We start from the raw sequence: 15,626 nt of genomic DNA on the forward strand, positions 1-15,626 counted from the left end.
AGGAGTAACTGTTTTCGAGATATAAGCAAGAAACCAAAAAACTGTTACCTTAATAAAGCGCTTGCATATAAGCAGATTTAGTACTATTAGTATTATTATTATTAATGTTATTGTTATTAATATGACGACTAAAAACAATTCTGAAGACTTTGGTGACTTTTATGTCTTTTTCTTTTTTCTCTACTAAAGTGTTAGACACAATTAATTTAGTTTAATTTCAGTATTTCAAACATTTTATTTTTAAGCAAGTTTTTGTTAAATATTATTTATATCCAACTTTATAACTCGCTTATGTTTGGTCCTACAAGAAAAATGCAAATAACTATTTTGTAGGAAATGTTATCAGCTTTAATTTTGAAAAAAAGATAAAAATTGATAGGAGTAACTGTTTTCGAGATATAAGCAAAAAACCAAAGTAAAAACTGTTACCGTTTCAGAACAAAAATGTAATTCAGTTTTCAATGTTTGAGACGAAGACGAAAATGCAGCATTTAAAATCGACTCTGAAGACTTCAGTGACTTATATGTCACCCCCTTTTTTTTTTAATAAAGTATTGGACCTAATAAATTAAGTGTATTTTAAATCACAAGACATTTTCTGTTAAAGCACTTCTTTTTTAAATATTAATTATTTTCAATCTTATATCTCGCTTATGGTTAGTCCTACATAAAAAATGCAAATAACTATTTTGTAGGAAATTTTATCAGCTTAAATTTTAGTTAAAAAATAAAAATTGATAGGAGTAACTGTTTTCGAGATATGAGCAAGAAACCAAAACACTGTTACCTTAATTAAGCGTTTGCATATAAGCAAATTTAGTACTATTAGTATTATTATTATTAATGTTATTGTTATTAATATGACGATTAAAGACAACTTTGAAACCTTTAGTGACTTTTATGTCTTCTTCTTTTTCCTCTACTAAAGTGTTAGACACAATTAAATTAGTTTAATTTCAGTTTTTCAAACATTTTATTTTAAAGCAAATTTTTGTTAAATATTATTTATATCCAACTCTATAACTCGCTTATGGTTGGTCCTACAAGAAAAATGCAAATAACTATTTTGTAGGAAATTTTATCAGCTTGAATTTTGGTAAAAAGATAAAAAATGATAGGAGTAACTGTTTTCGAGATATAAGCAAGAAACCAAAACACTGTTACCTTAATTAAGCGTTTGCATATAAGCAAATTTAGTACTATTAGTATTATTATTATTAATGTTATTGTTATTAATATGACAACTAAAGACAACTCTGAAACCTTTAGTGACTTTTATGTCTTTTCCTTTTTCCTCTACTAAAGTGTTAGACACAATTAAATTAGTTTAATTTCAGTTTATCAAACATTTTATTTTAAAGCAAATTTTTGTTAAATATTATTTATATCCAACTCTATAACTCGTTTATGGTTGGTCCTACAAGAAAAATGCAAATAACTATTTTGTAGGAAATTTTATCAGCTTTAATTTTGAAAAAAAGACAAAAATTCATAGGAGTAACTGTTTTCGAGATATAAGCAAGAAACCAAAAAACTGTTACCTTAATAAAGCGCTTGCATATAAGCAGATTTAGTACTATTAGTATTATTATTATTAATGTTATTGTTATTAATATGACGACTAAAAACGATTTTGAAGACTTTGGTGACTTTTATGTCTTTTTCTTTTTTCTCTACTAAAGTGTTAGACACAATTAATTTAGTTTAATTTCAGTATTTCAAACATTTTATTTTTAAGCAAGTTTTTGTTAAATATTATTTATATCCAACTTTATAACTCGCTTATGGTTGGTCCTACAAGAAAAATGCAAATAACTATTTTGTAGGAAATGTTATCAGCTTTAATTTTGAAAGAAAGATAAAAATTGATAGGAGTAACTGTTTTCGAGATATAAGCAAAAAACCAAAGTAAAAACTGTTACCGTTTCAGAACAAAAATATAATTCAGTTTTCAATGTTTGAGACGAAGACGAAAATGCAGCATTTAAAATCGACTCTGAAGACTTCAGTGACTTATATGTCACCTCCTTTTTTTCTAATAAAGTATTGGACCTAATAAATTAAGTGTATTTTAAATCACAAGACATTTTCTGTTAAAGCACTTCTTTTTTAAATATTAATTATTTTCAATCTTATATCTCGCTTATGGTTAGTCCTACATAAAAAATGCAAATAATTATTTTGTAGGAAATTTTATCAGCTTGAATTTTAGTAAAAAGATAAAAATTGATAGGAGTAACTGTTTTCGAGATATGAGCAAGAAACCAAAACACTGTTACCTTAATTAAGCGTTTGCATATAAGCAAATTTAGTACTATTAGTATTATTATTATTAATGTTATTGTTATTAATATGACGATTAAAGACAACTTTGAAACCTTTAGTGATTTTTATGTCTTCTTCTTTTTCCTCTACTAAAGTGTTAGACACAATTAAATTAGTTTAATTTCAGTTTTTCAAACATTTTATTTTAAAGCAAATTTTTGTTAAATATTATTTATATCCAACTCTATAGCTCGCTTATGGTTGGTCCTACAAGAAAAATGCAAATAACTATTTTGTAGGAAATTTTATCAGCTTTAATTTTGAAAAAAAGATAAAAATTGATAGGAGTAACTGTTTTCGAGATATAAGCAAGAAACCAAAACACTGTTACCTTAATTAAGCGTTTGCATATAAGCAAATTTAGTACTATTAGTATTATTATTATTAATATTATTGTTATTAATATGACGATTAAAGACAACTTTGAAACTTTTAGTGACTTTTATGTCTTCTTCTTTTTCCTATACTAAAGTGTTAGACACAATTAAATTAGTTTAATTTCAGTTTTTCAAACATTTTATTTTAAAGCAAATTTTTGATAAATATTATTTATATCCAACTCTATAACTCGCTTATGGTTGGTCCTACAAGAAAAATGCAAAAAACTATTTTGTAGGAAATTTTATCAGCTTTAATTTTGAAAGAAAGATAAAAATTGATAGGAGTAACTGTTTTCGAGATATAAGCAAAAAACCAATAAGAAAACTGTGACTGTTACTGAACAAAAATGTAATTCGGTTTTCAATGTTTGAGACGAAGACGAAACTGCAGCATTTAAAAACGACTCTGAAGACTTCAGTGACTTTTATGTCACTTCCTTTTTCTTCTAATAAAGTATTGGACCCAATAAATTAAGTGTATTTTAAATCACAAGACATTTTCTGTTAAAGCACTTTTTTTTTAAATATTAATTATTTTCAATCATATATCTCGCTTATGGTTAGTCCTACATGAAAAATGCAAATAACTATTTTGTAGGAAATTTTATCAGCTTGAATTTTAGTAAAAAAATAAAAATTGATAGGAGTAACTGTTTTCGAGATATAAGCAAGAAACCAAAACACTGTTACCTTAATTAAGCGTTTGCATATAAGCAAATTTAGTACTATTAGTATTATTATTATTAATGTTATTGTTATTAATATGACAACTAAAGACAACTCTGAAACCTTTAGTGACTGTTATGTCTTTTTCTTTTTTCTCTACTAAAGTGTTAGACACAGTTAAATTAGTTTAATTTCAGTTTTTCAAACATTTTATTTTAAAGCAAATTTTTGTTAAATATTATTTATATCCAACTCTATAACTCGCTTATGGTTGGTCCTACAAGAAAAATGCAAATAACTATTTTGTAGAATATTTTATCAGCTTTAATTTTGAAAGAAAGACAAAAATTCATAGGAGTAACTGTTTTCGAGATATAAGCAAGAAACCAAAAAACTGTTACCTTAATAAAGCGCTTGCATATAAGCAGATTTAGTACTATTAGTATTATTATTATTAATGTTATTGTTATTAATATGACGACTAAAAACGATTCTGAAAACTTTGGTGACTTTTATGTCTTTTTCTTTTTTCTCTACTAAAGTGTTAAACACAATTAATTTAGTTTAATTTCAGTATTTCAAACATTTTATTTTTAAGCAAGTTTTTGTTAAATATTATTTATATCCAACTTTATAACTCGCTTATGGTTGGTCCTACAAGAAAAATGCAAATAACTATTTTGTAGGAAATGTTATCAGCTTTAATTTTGAAAGAAAGATAAAAATTGATAGGAGTAACTGTTTTTGAGATATAAGCAAAAAACCAAAGTAAAAACTGTTACCGTTTCAGAACCAAAATGTAATTCAGTTTTCAATGTTTGAGACGAAGACGAAAATGCAGCATTTAAAATCGACTCTGAAGATTTCAGTGACTTATATGTCACCCCCTTTTTTTTTTTAATAAAGTATTGGACCTAATAAATTAAGTGTATTTTAAATCACAAGACATTTTCTGTTAAAGCACTTCTTTTTTAAATATTAATTATTTTCAATCTTATATCTCGCTTATGGTTAGTCCTACATAAAAAATGCAAATAACTATTTTGTAGGAAATTTTATCAGCTTGAATTTTGGTAAAAAGATAAAAATTGATAGGAGTAACTGTTTTCGAGATATGAGCAAGAAACCAAAACACTGTTACCTTAATTAAGCGTTTGCATATAAACAAATTTAGTACTATTAGTATTATTATTATTAATGTTATTGTTATTAATATGACGATTAAAGACAACTTTGAAACCTTTAGTGACTTTTATGTCTTCTTCTTTTTCCTCTACTAAAGTGTTAGACACAATTAAATTAGTTTAATTTCAGTTTTTCAAACATTTTATTTTAAAGCAAATTTTTGTTAAATATTATTTATATCCAACTCTATAACTCGCTTATGGTTGGTCCTACAAGAAAAATGCAAATAATTATTTTGTAGGAAATTTTATCAGCTTTAATTTTGACAGAAAGATAAAAATTGATAGGAGAACTGTTTTCGAGATATAAGCAAAAAACCAATAAGAAAACTGTGACTGTTACTGAACAAAAATGTAATTCAGTTTTCAATGTTTGAGACGAATACGAAACTGCAGCATTTAAAAACGACTCTGAAAACTTCAGTGACTTTTATGTCACTTCCTTTTTCTTCTAATAAAGTATTGGACCCAATAAATTAAGTGTATTTTAAATCACAAGACAATTTCTGTTAAAGCACTTTTTTTTTAAATAATAATTATTTTCAATCATATATCTCGCTTATGGTTAGTCCTACATGAAAAATGCAAATAACTATTTTGTAGGAAATTTTATCAGCTTGAATTTTAGTAAAAAGATAAAAATTGATAGGAGTAACTGTTTTCGAGATATAAGCAAGAAACCAAAACACTGTTACCTTAATTAAGCGTTTGCATATAAGCAAATTTAGTACTATTAGTATTATTATAATTAATGTTATTGTTATTAATATGACAACTAAAGACAACTCTGAAACCTTTAGTGACTTTTATGTCTTTTTCTTTTTCCTCTACTAAAGTGTTAGACTCAATTAATTTAGTTTAATTTCGGTTTTTCAAACATTTTATTTTAAAGCAAATTTTTGTTAAATATTATTTATATCCAACTCTATAACTCGCTTATGGTTGGTCCTACAAAAAAATGCAAATAACTATTTTGTAGGAAATTTTATCAGCTTGAATTTTAGTAAAAAGATAAAAATTGATAGGAGTAACTGTTTTCGAGATATAAGCAAGAAACCAAAAAAATGTTACGTTAATTAAGCGTTTGCATATAAGCAAATTTAGTACTATTAGTATTATTATTATTAATGTTATTGTTATTAATATGACGACTAAAGACGACTCTGAAACATTTAGTGACTTTTATGTCTTCTCCTTTTTCCTCTACTAAAGTGTTAGACACAATTAGTTTAGTTTAATTCTGGTTTTTCAAGCATTTTATTTTAAAGCAAATTTTTGTTAAATATTATTTATATCCAACTCTATAACTCGTTTATGCTTGGTCCTACAAGAAAAATGTAAATAACTATTTTGTTGGAAATTTTATCAGCTTTAATTTTGAAAGAAAGATAAAATTTGATAGGAGTAACTGTTTTCGAGATATAAGCAAAAAACCAATAAGAAAACTGTAACTGTTACTGAACAAAAATGTAATTCAGTTTTCAATGTTTGAGACGAAGTCAAAAATGCAGCATTTAAAAACGACTCTGAAGACTTCAGTGACTTTTATGTCACCTCCTTTTTCTTCTAATAAAGTATTGGACCCAACAAATTAAGTGTATTTTAAATCACAAGACATTTTCTGTTAAAACACTTTTTTTTAATTAATAATTATTTTCAAACTTATATCTCGCTTATGGTTAGTTCTACATGAAAAATGCAAGTAACTATTTTGTAGGAAATTTTATCACCTTTAATTTTGGTGAACAAGTAAAAATTGATAGGAGTAACTGTTTTCGAGATATAGGCAAAAAACCAAAAAACTGTTACCTTAATTAAGCGCTTGCATATAAGCAAATTTAGTACTACTAGTATTGTTATTATAAATGTTATTGTTATTAATATGACGACTAAAGACAACTTTAAGACTTTAGTGACTTTTATGTCTCCTCCTTTTTCCTCTACTAAAGTGTTAGACACAATTAATTTAGTTTAATTTCGGTTTTTCAAACATTTTATTTTAAAGCAAATTTTTGTTAAATATTAAAAACTATAAAATGGCTTAGATTGCCTAAAAACACAGATCACACATGATCTTTTGCATAAAAATGAGAAAACGCTCATGTAACACACAAAATAAGCTCCATTTTTCCTTTTTAAAAGTATTATTATTATTATTACTTTTGTTACTATTACTATTATTATTATTATTATTATTATTATTATTATTATTATTATTATTGTTATTATTATTATTATTATTATTATTATTATTATTATTATTATTATTATTATTATTATTATTATTAAAACTTATATTAAACAGACAGAAAACGTCGTATTCTGACACAACTTAAAACACAGATCACACATGATCTTTTGCATAGAAATGAGAAAACGCTCATATAACACAAAATAAGCTTCATTTTGGCTTAGAAAACTAAGCTTACTTTTACTACTACTATTATTTTTATTTTTATTATTATTATTATTATTACTATTATTTTTATTATTATTATTACTATTATTATTATTATTATTATTATTATTATTATTATTATTATTATTATTATTATTATTATTAATATTATTATTATTAAAGACCGATTATAACTTTTGTATAGTAAATGTTTTTATACCAGTTTTAAAATGAGTTATTAATTTTAGACAATTTCTTGCTTAAAAATACAGATCACAGATGATTTCTTGTATAGAAATGAGAAAGCGCTCATATAACACACAAAATAAGCTTCATTTTTGCTTAGAAAACTAAGCTTACTTTTATTTCTATTATTATTTTTATTATTATTATTATTATTATTATTATTATTATTATTATTATTATTATTATTATTATTATTATTATTGTTATTATTATTATTATTATTAAAAACTTATATTAAACAGACAGAAAACGTCGTATTCTGACACAAAAAAACGAATGACGTTATAGACTTGACGAGAACGGCGTATCTCGGACTCTTATAGGGTCAAAAATTATCAGTTTGGATTAAAACAAATTATTTTTGTTGACTCTCAGTCTGAATTGTTCATCAGTTCAAACAAAAACGGCTTACTTTAGACGATCTTTTGCTTTGAACATGAAAACTTACATCGAACAGACTAAAAACGTATTAATCTGGCATAAAAGAGCAATTTATGTATCACTTTGGATAAAGGCAGCTAATCCTATTCGTTTCATTGCTTAAAATAGACAAAATTGTTAATAAATCTAACAAAAACGCTGTATTCTAGCACAAAATACTAATTACATTATAGTTTCGACGAGAATAGCTTATTTGGAATGATTCTATGCTTCCAAACGAGTAAATTTTTAATAAACAGATGCCAAACATCATGTTTTGTCCTATAAAGACATTTTATATTGCAGTTTGTATTAAAACAAAATATTTTCGTTGATTCTTTGTTAGAAGCAGCAAACCTAACATTAAAGAACATTAAAGAATCTGAAAACTTTGTATTCGGACACAAACCACCGAATTTTGTTTCAGTTTAGACAAAAACGGTTGATTTTCGACAATATTTTGCTTTGAACAAGAAAGCTTATATCAAACTGACTAAAAACGTCTTATTTTAGCACAAAACAAAAGATTTGCGTTATAGTCTTAAAGCTGATTCATGCCACAGTTTGGATAAAAACCAATTATTTTTGTTAATTCATTGTTACAAACAAGAAACCTTACATCAAAGAAACTGAAAACCCTTTATTTAGGCACAGAAATTCGAATTACGTTTCAGTCTGGACAAAAACTGCTTATTTTAGACAATCCTTTGTTTTGAACACGAAAACTTACATTAAAAAGATTAAAAACGTCTTATTCTGGCTGAAAACTGCAAATTATATATTACTCTAGATAAAAGCAATTTATCCTGATTACTCCTTTACTTAGAATAGAGTAAACTTGTATAAAACTTAATGAAAACTTTAAATTTCGTCTCAAAGAAATAATTTACGTTATAGTTTTGACCAGCACTGTTTATTTCAAACGAAATTATGATTCGAAACTAATGAACTTTTATGGGGCAGATGCAAAACCACATATTACCATATAAAGCGTTGTTTTAAAGCAAAGTATTACCTTTTGCAACAAGAAATTTCACGTCAAAGAAACTGAAAACTTCGTATCCATACATAAATATCTAATTACGTATCAGTTTAGGCAAATACAGCTTATTTTAAACGATTCCTTGCTATAAACAAGAAAAATTTTATCAAGCATATTGAAAACGTCTTATTCTCGAAAATAAGAGCAAATTATGTATCAGTTTTAACAAAAGCGGATTACTCTGTTTGATTCTATGCTTAGAGTAGAGTAAACTACTATAAAACGTAATGAAAACTCTATATTCAAGCTCAAAAGAACAAATTACGTTATAGTTTTGACAAAAAAAAATATTTCGGACGATTACATACTTCGAAGTAAGCAAACTTTAATTGAACATGTGCAAAAGCTAATACTTTGCTTTAAAATAATGATTTATGTGGTAATATGGTATTTTGCATCTGTCCTATAAAAGTTTACCCGTTTCGCTCCATTGAATCATTAGAAATAAATTATTTTGACACAACAACAACACAAATAATTTGTTTTTGTTTAAACTGTAACATAAGTCGCTTTTATAAAACGAACTAAGACGTTTGGCATCTGCTTAGTGAAAGTTTTCTCGTTTGGGGGCATAAAATCGTTTGAAATTAACAGTTCTGGTCAAAACTATTACGTAAATTATTTCTTTGTATCACTTTAAAGATTTGCGTTATAGTCTTGACGAGAACTGTTAATTTCAAACGATTCTATGCTTTGAAACCAGTATACTTTCACTGAACAGAGGCAAAACGTCTGATTTCGCCTTTAAAAAACGATTTATGTCACAGTTTGGATTAAAACCAATGATTTTCGTTTATTCATTGTTACAAACAAGAAACCTTACATCAAAGAAACTGAAAACCTCTTATTCAGGCCCAGAAAATCAAATTACGTTTCAGTCTGGACACAAATTGCTTATTTTAGACGATTCTTTCTTTTGAACACGAAAACTTACATTAAAAAGATTAAAAACGTCTTATTCTGGCTCAAAACTCCAAATTATGTATTACTTTGGATAAAAGCAGTTTATCCTGATTACTCCTTTGCTTAGAATAGAGCAAACTTGTATAAAACTTAATGAAAACTTTAAATTTCGTCTCAAAGAAATAATTTACGTTATAGTTTTGACCAGAACTGTTAATTTCAAACGATTTTATGCCCCCAAACGAGAAAACTTTCACTAAACAGATGCCAAACGTCTTAGTTCGTTTTATAAAAACGACATGTTACAGTTTAAACAAAAAAATTATTTTCGTTGTTGTGTCAAAATAATTTATTTCGAATGATTCAATGGAGCGAAACGAGTAAACTTTTATAGGACAGATGCAAAATACCATATTACCACATAAATCGTTATTTTAAAGCAAAGTATTAGCTTTTGCACTTGTTCAATTAAAGTTTGCTTACTTCGAAATATGTAGTCGTCCGAAATAATTTTTTTTTGTCAAAACTATAACGTAATTTGTTCTTTTGAGCTTGAATATAGAGTTTTCATTACGTTTTATAGTAGTTTACTCTACTCTAAGCATAGAATCAAACAGAGTAATCCGCTTTTGTTAAAACTGATACATAATTTGCTCTTATTTTCGAGAATAAGACATTTTCAATATGTTTGATAAAATTTTTCTTGTTTATAGCAAGGAATCGTTTAAAATAAGCTGTATTTGCCTAAACTGATACGTAATTCGATATTTGTGCATGGATACGATGTTTTCAGTTTCTTTGACGTGAAATTTCTTGTTGCAAAAGGTAATAATTTGCTTTAAAACAACGCTTTATATTGTAATATGTGGTTTTGCATCTGCCCCATAAAAGTTCATTAGTTTCGAATCATAAAATCGTTTGAAATAAACAGTGCTGGTCAAAACTATAACGTAAATTATTTCTTTGAGACGAAATTTAAAGTTTTTATTAAGTTTTATACAAGTTTACTCTATTCTAAGTAAAGGAGTAATCAGGATAAATTGCTTTTATCTAGAGTAATATATAATTTGCAGTTTTCAGCCAGAATAAGACGTTTTTAATCTTTTTAATGTAAGTTTTTGTATTCAAAACAAAGGATCGTCTAAAGTAAGCAGTTTTTGTTCAGACTGAAACGTAATTCGAATTTCTGTACCTGAATAAGGGGTTTTCAGTTACTTTGATGTAAGGTTTCATGTTTGTAACAATGAATTAACGAAAATAATTGGTTTTTATCCAAACTGTGGCATGAATCGTTTTTAAAAGGCGAAATAAGATGTTTTTCCTCTGTACAGTGAAAGTTTACTCGTTTCAAAGCATAGAACCGTTTGAAATTAACAGCTCTCGTTAAGACTATAACGCAAATCTTTTGTTTTGTGCTAAAATAAGACGTTTTTAGTCAGTTTGATATAAGCTTTCTTGTTCAAAGCAAAATATTGTCGAAAATCAACCGTTTTTGTCTAAACTGAAACAAAATTCGGTGGTTTGTGTCCGAATACAAAGTTTTCAGATTCTTTAATGTTAGGTTTGCTGCTTCTAACAAAGAATCAACGAAAATATTTTGTTTTAATACAAACTGCAATATAAAATGTCTTTATAGGACAAAACATGATGTTTGGCATCTGTTTATTAAAAATTTACTCGTTTGGAAGCATAGAATCATTCCAAATAAGCTATTCTCGTCGAAACTATAATGTAATTAGTATTTTGTGCTAGAATACAGCGTTTTTGTTAGATTTATTAACAATTTTGTCTATTTTAAGCAATGAAACGAATAGGATTAGCTGCCTTTATCCAAAGTGATACATAAATTGCTCTTTTATGCCAGATTAATACGTTTTTAGTCTGTTCGATGTAAGTTTTCTTGTTCAAAGCAAAAGATCGTCTAAAGTAAGCCGTTTTTGTTTGAACTGATGAACAATTCAGACTGAGAGTCAACAAAAATAATTTGTTTTAATCCAAACTGATAATTTTTGACCCTATAAGAGTCCTATAAGGGTCCGAGATACGCCGTTCTCGTCAAGTCTATAACGTAATTCGTTTTTTTGTGTCAGAATACGACGTTTTCTGTCTGTTTAATATAAGTTTTTAATAATAATAATAATAATAACAATAATAATAATAATAATAATAATAATAACAATAATAATAATAATAATAATAATAATAATAATAATAATAATAATAATAATAATAATAATAATAATAATAATAATAAATAATAATAGAAATAAAAGTAAGCTTAGTTTTCTAAGCAAAAATGAAGCTTATTTTGTGTGTTATATGAGCGCTTTCTCATTTCTATGCAAGAAATCATCTGTGATCTGTATTTTTAGGCAAGAAATTGTCTAAAATTAATAACTCATTTTAAAACTGGTATAAAAACATTTACTATACAAAAGTTAATAATAATAATAATAATAATAATAACAATAATAATAATAATAATAATAATAATAATAATAGTAATAATAATAATAATAATAATAGTAATAATAATAATAATAATAATAATAATAATAATAATAATAATAATAATAATAATAGTAATAAAAGAAATAATAATAATAATAATAATAATAATAATAATAATAATAATGATAATAATACTTATAATAATGAATTTCTTTCTAAATTAAAGCTTAGTTTTTCTAAGCAAAAATGATGCTTATTTTGTGTGTTATATGAGCGTTTTCTCATTTCTATGCAAGAGATCATCTGTGATCTGTGTTTTTAGGCAAGAAATTGAATAAAATTAATAACTCATTTTAAAACTGGTATAAAAACATTTACTATACAAAAGTTAATAATAATAATAATAATAATAATAATAATAATAATAATAATAATAATAATAGTAATAAAAGAAACAATAATAATAATAATAATAATAATAATAATAATAATAATAATGATAATAATACTTATAATAATAAATTTCTTTCTAAATTAAAGCTTAGTTTTTCTAAGCAAAAATGATGCTTATTTTGTGTTATCTGAGCGTTTTCTCATTTCTATGCAAGAGATCATCTGTGATCTGTGTTTTTAGGCAAGAAATTGTCTAAAATTAATAACTCATTTTAAAACTGGTATAAAAACATTTACTATACAAAAGTTATAATCGGTCTTTAATAATAATAATATTAATAATAATAATAATAATAATAATAATAATAATAATAATAATAATAATAATAATAATAATAATAATAATAATAATAATAATAATAATAATAATAATAATAATAATAATAATAATAATAATAATAATAATAATAGTAATAATAATAATAAAAATAATAGTAATAATAATAATAATAATAAAAATAAAAATAATAGTAGTAGTAAAAGTAAGCTTAGTTTTCTAAGCCAAAATGAAGCTTATTTTGTGTTATATGAGCGTTTTCTCATTTCTATGCAAAAGATCATGTGTGATCTGTGTTTTAAGTTGTGTCAGAATACGACGTTTTCTGTCTGTTTAATATAAGTTTTTAATAATAATAATAATAATAATAATAATAATAATAATAATAATAATAACAATAATAATAATAATAATAATAATAATAATAATAATAATAATAATAATAATAATAATAATAGTAATAGTAACAAAAGTAATAATAATAATACTTTTAAAAAGGAAAAATGGAGCTTATTTTGTGTGTTACATGAGCGTTTTCTCATTTTTATGCAAAAGATCATGTGTGATCTGTGTTTTTAGGCAATCTAAGCCATTTTATAGTTTTTAATATTTAACAAAAATTTGCTTTAAAATAAAATGTTTGAAAAACCGAAATTAAACTAAATTAATTGTGTCTAACACTTTAGTAGAGGAAAAAGGAGGAGACATAAAAGTCACTAAAGTCTTAAAGTAGTCTTTAGTCGTCATATTAATAACAATAACATTTATAATAACAATACTAATAGTACTAAATTTGCTTATATGCAAGCGCTTAATTAAGGTAACAGTTTTTTTGTTTTTTGCCTATATCTCGAAAACAGTTACTCCTATCAATTTTTACTTTTTCACCAAAATTAAAGGTGATAAAATTTCCTACAAAATAGTTATTTGCATTTTTCATGTAGAACTAACCATAAGCGAGATATAAGTTTGAAAATAATTATTAATTAAAAAAAAGTGTTTTAACAGAAAATGTCTTGTGATTTAAAATACACTTAATTTGTTGGGTCCAATACTTTATTAGAAGAAAAAGGAGGTGACATAAAAGTCACTGAAGTCTTCAGAGTCGTTTTTAAATGGTGCATTTTTGACTTCGTCTCAAACATTGAAAACTGAATTACATTTTTGTTCAGTAACAGTTACAGTTTTCTTATTGGTTTTTTGCTTATATCTCGAAAACAGTTACTTCTATCAAATTTTATCTTTCTTTCAAAATTAAAGCTGATAAAATTTCCAACAAAATAGTTACTTACATTTTTTTTGTAGGACCAAGCATAAACGAGTTATAGAGTTGGATATAAATAATATTTAACAAAAATTTGCTTTAAAATAAAATGCTTGAAAAACCGGAATTAAACTAAATTAATTGTGTCTAACACTTTAGTAGAGGAAAAAGGAGAAGACATAAAAGTCACTAAATGTTTCAGAGTCGTCTTTAGTCGTCATATTAATAACAATAACTTTAATAATAATAATACTAATAGTACTAAATTTGCTTATATGCAAACGCTTAATTAACGTAACATTTTTTTGGTTTCTTGCTTATATCTCGAAAACAGTTACTCCTATCAATTTTTATCTTTTTTTCAAAATTAAAGCTAATAAAATTTCCTACAAAATAGTTATTTGCATTTTTTTGTAGGACCAACCATAAGCGAGTTATAGAGTTGGATATAAATAATATTTAACAAAAATTTGCTTTAAAATAAAATGTTTGAAAAACCGAAATTAAACTAAATTAATTGAGTCTAACACTTTAGTAGAGGAAAAAGAAAAAGACATAAAAGTCACTAAAGGTTTCAGAGTTGTCTTTAGTTGTCATATTAATAACAATAACATTAATAATAATAATACTAATAGTACTAAATTTGCTTATATGCAAACGCTTAATTAAGGTAACAGTGTTTTGGTTTCTTGCTTATGTCTCGAAAACAGTTACTCCTATCAATTTTTATCTTTTTACTAAAATTCAAGCTGATAAAATTTCCTACAAAATAGTTATTTGCATTTTTCATGTAGGACTAACCATAAGCGAGATATATGATTGAAAATAATTAATATTTAAAAAAAAAGTGCTTTAACAGAAAATGTCTTGTGATTTAAAATACACTTAATTTATTGGGTCCAATACTTTATTAGAAGAAAAAGGAAGTGACATAAAAGTCACTGAAGTCTTCAAAGTCGTTTTTAAATGCTGCAGTTTCGTCTTCGTCTCAAACATTGAAAACCGAATTACATTTTTGTTCAGTAACAGTCACAGTTTTCTTATTGGTTTTTTGCTTATATCTCGAAAACAGTTACTCCTATCAATTTTTATCTTTCTTTCAAAATTAAAGCTGATAAAATTTCCTACAAAATAGTTATTTGCATTTTTCTTGTAGGACCAACCATAAGCGAGTTATAGAGTTGGATATAAATAATATTTAACAAAAATTTGCTTTAAAATAAAATGTTTGAAAAACTGAAATTAAACTAATTTAATTGTGTCTAACACTTTAGTAGAGGAAAAAGAAGAAGACATAAAAGTCACTAAAGGTTTCAAAGTTGTCTTTAATCGTCATATTAATAACAATAACATTAATAATAATAATACTAATAGTACTAAATTTGCTTATATGCAAACGCTTAATTAAGGTAACAGTGTTTTGGTTTCTTGCTCATATCTCGAAAACAGTTACTCCTATCAATTTTTATCTTTTTACTAAAATTCAAGCTGGTAAAATTTCCTACAAAATAGTTATTTGCATTTTTTGTGTAGGACTAACCATAAGCGAGATATAAGATTGAAAATAATTAATATTTAAAAAAGAAGTGCTTTAACAGAAAATGTCTTGTGATTTAA

This window comes from Tribolium castaneum, chromosome 3, assembly GCF_031307605.1.
Source record: "Tribolium castaneum strain GA2 chromosome 3, icTriCast1.1, whole genome shotgun sequence".
In the NCBI taxonomy this organism is placed as follows: domain Eukaryota; kingdom Metazoa; phylum Arthropoda; class Insecta; order Coleoptera; family Tenebrionidae; genus Tribolium; species Tribolium castaneum.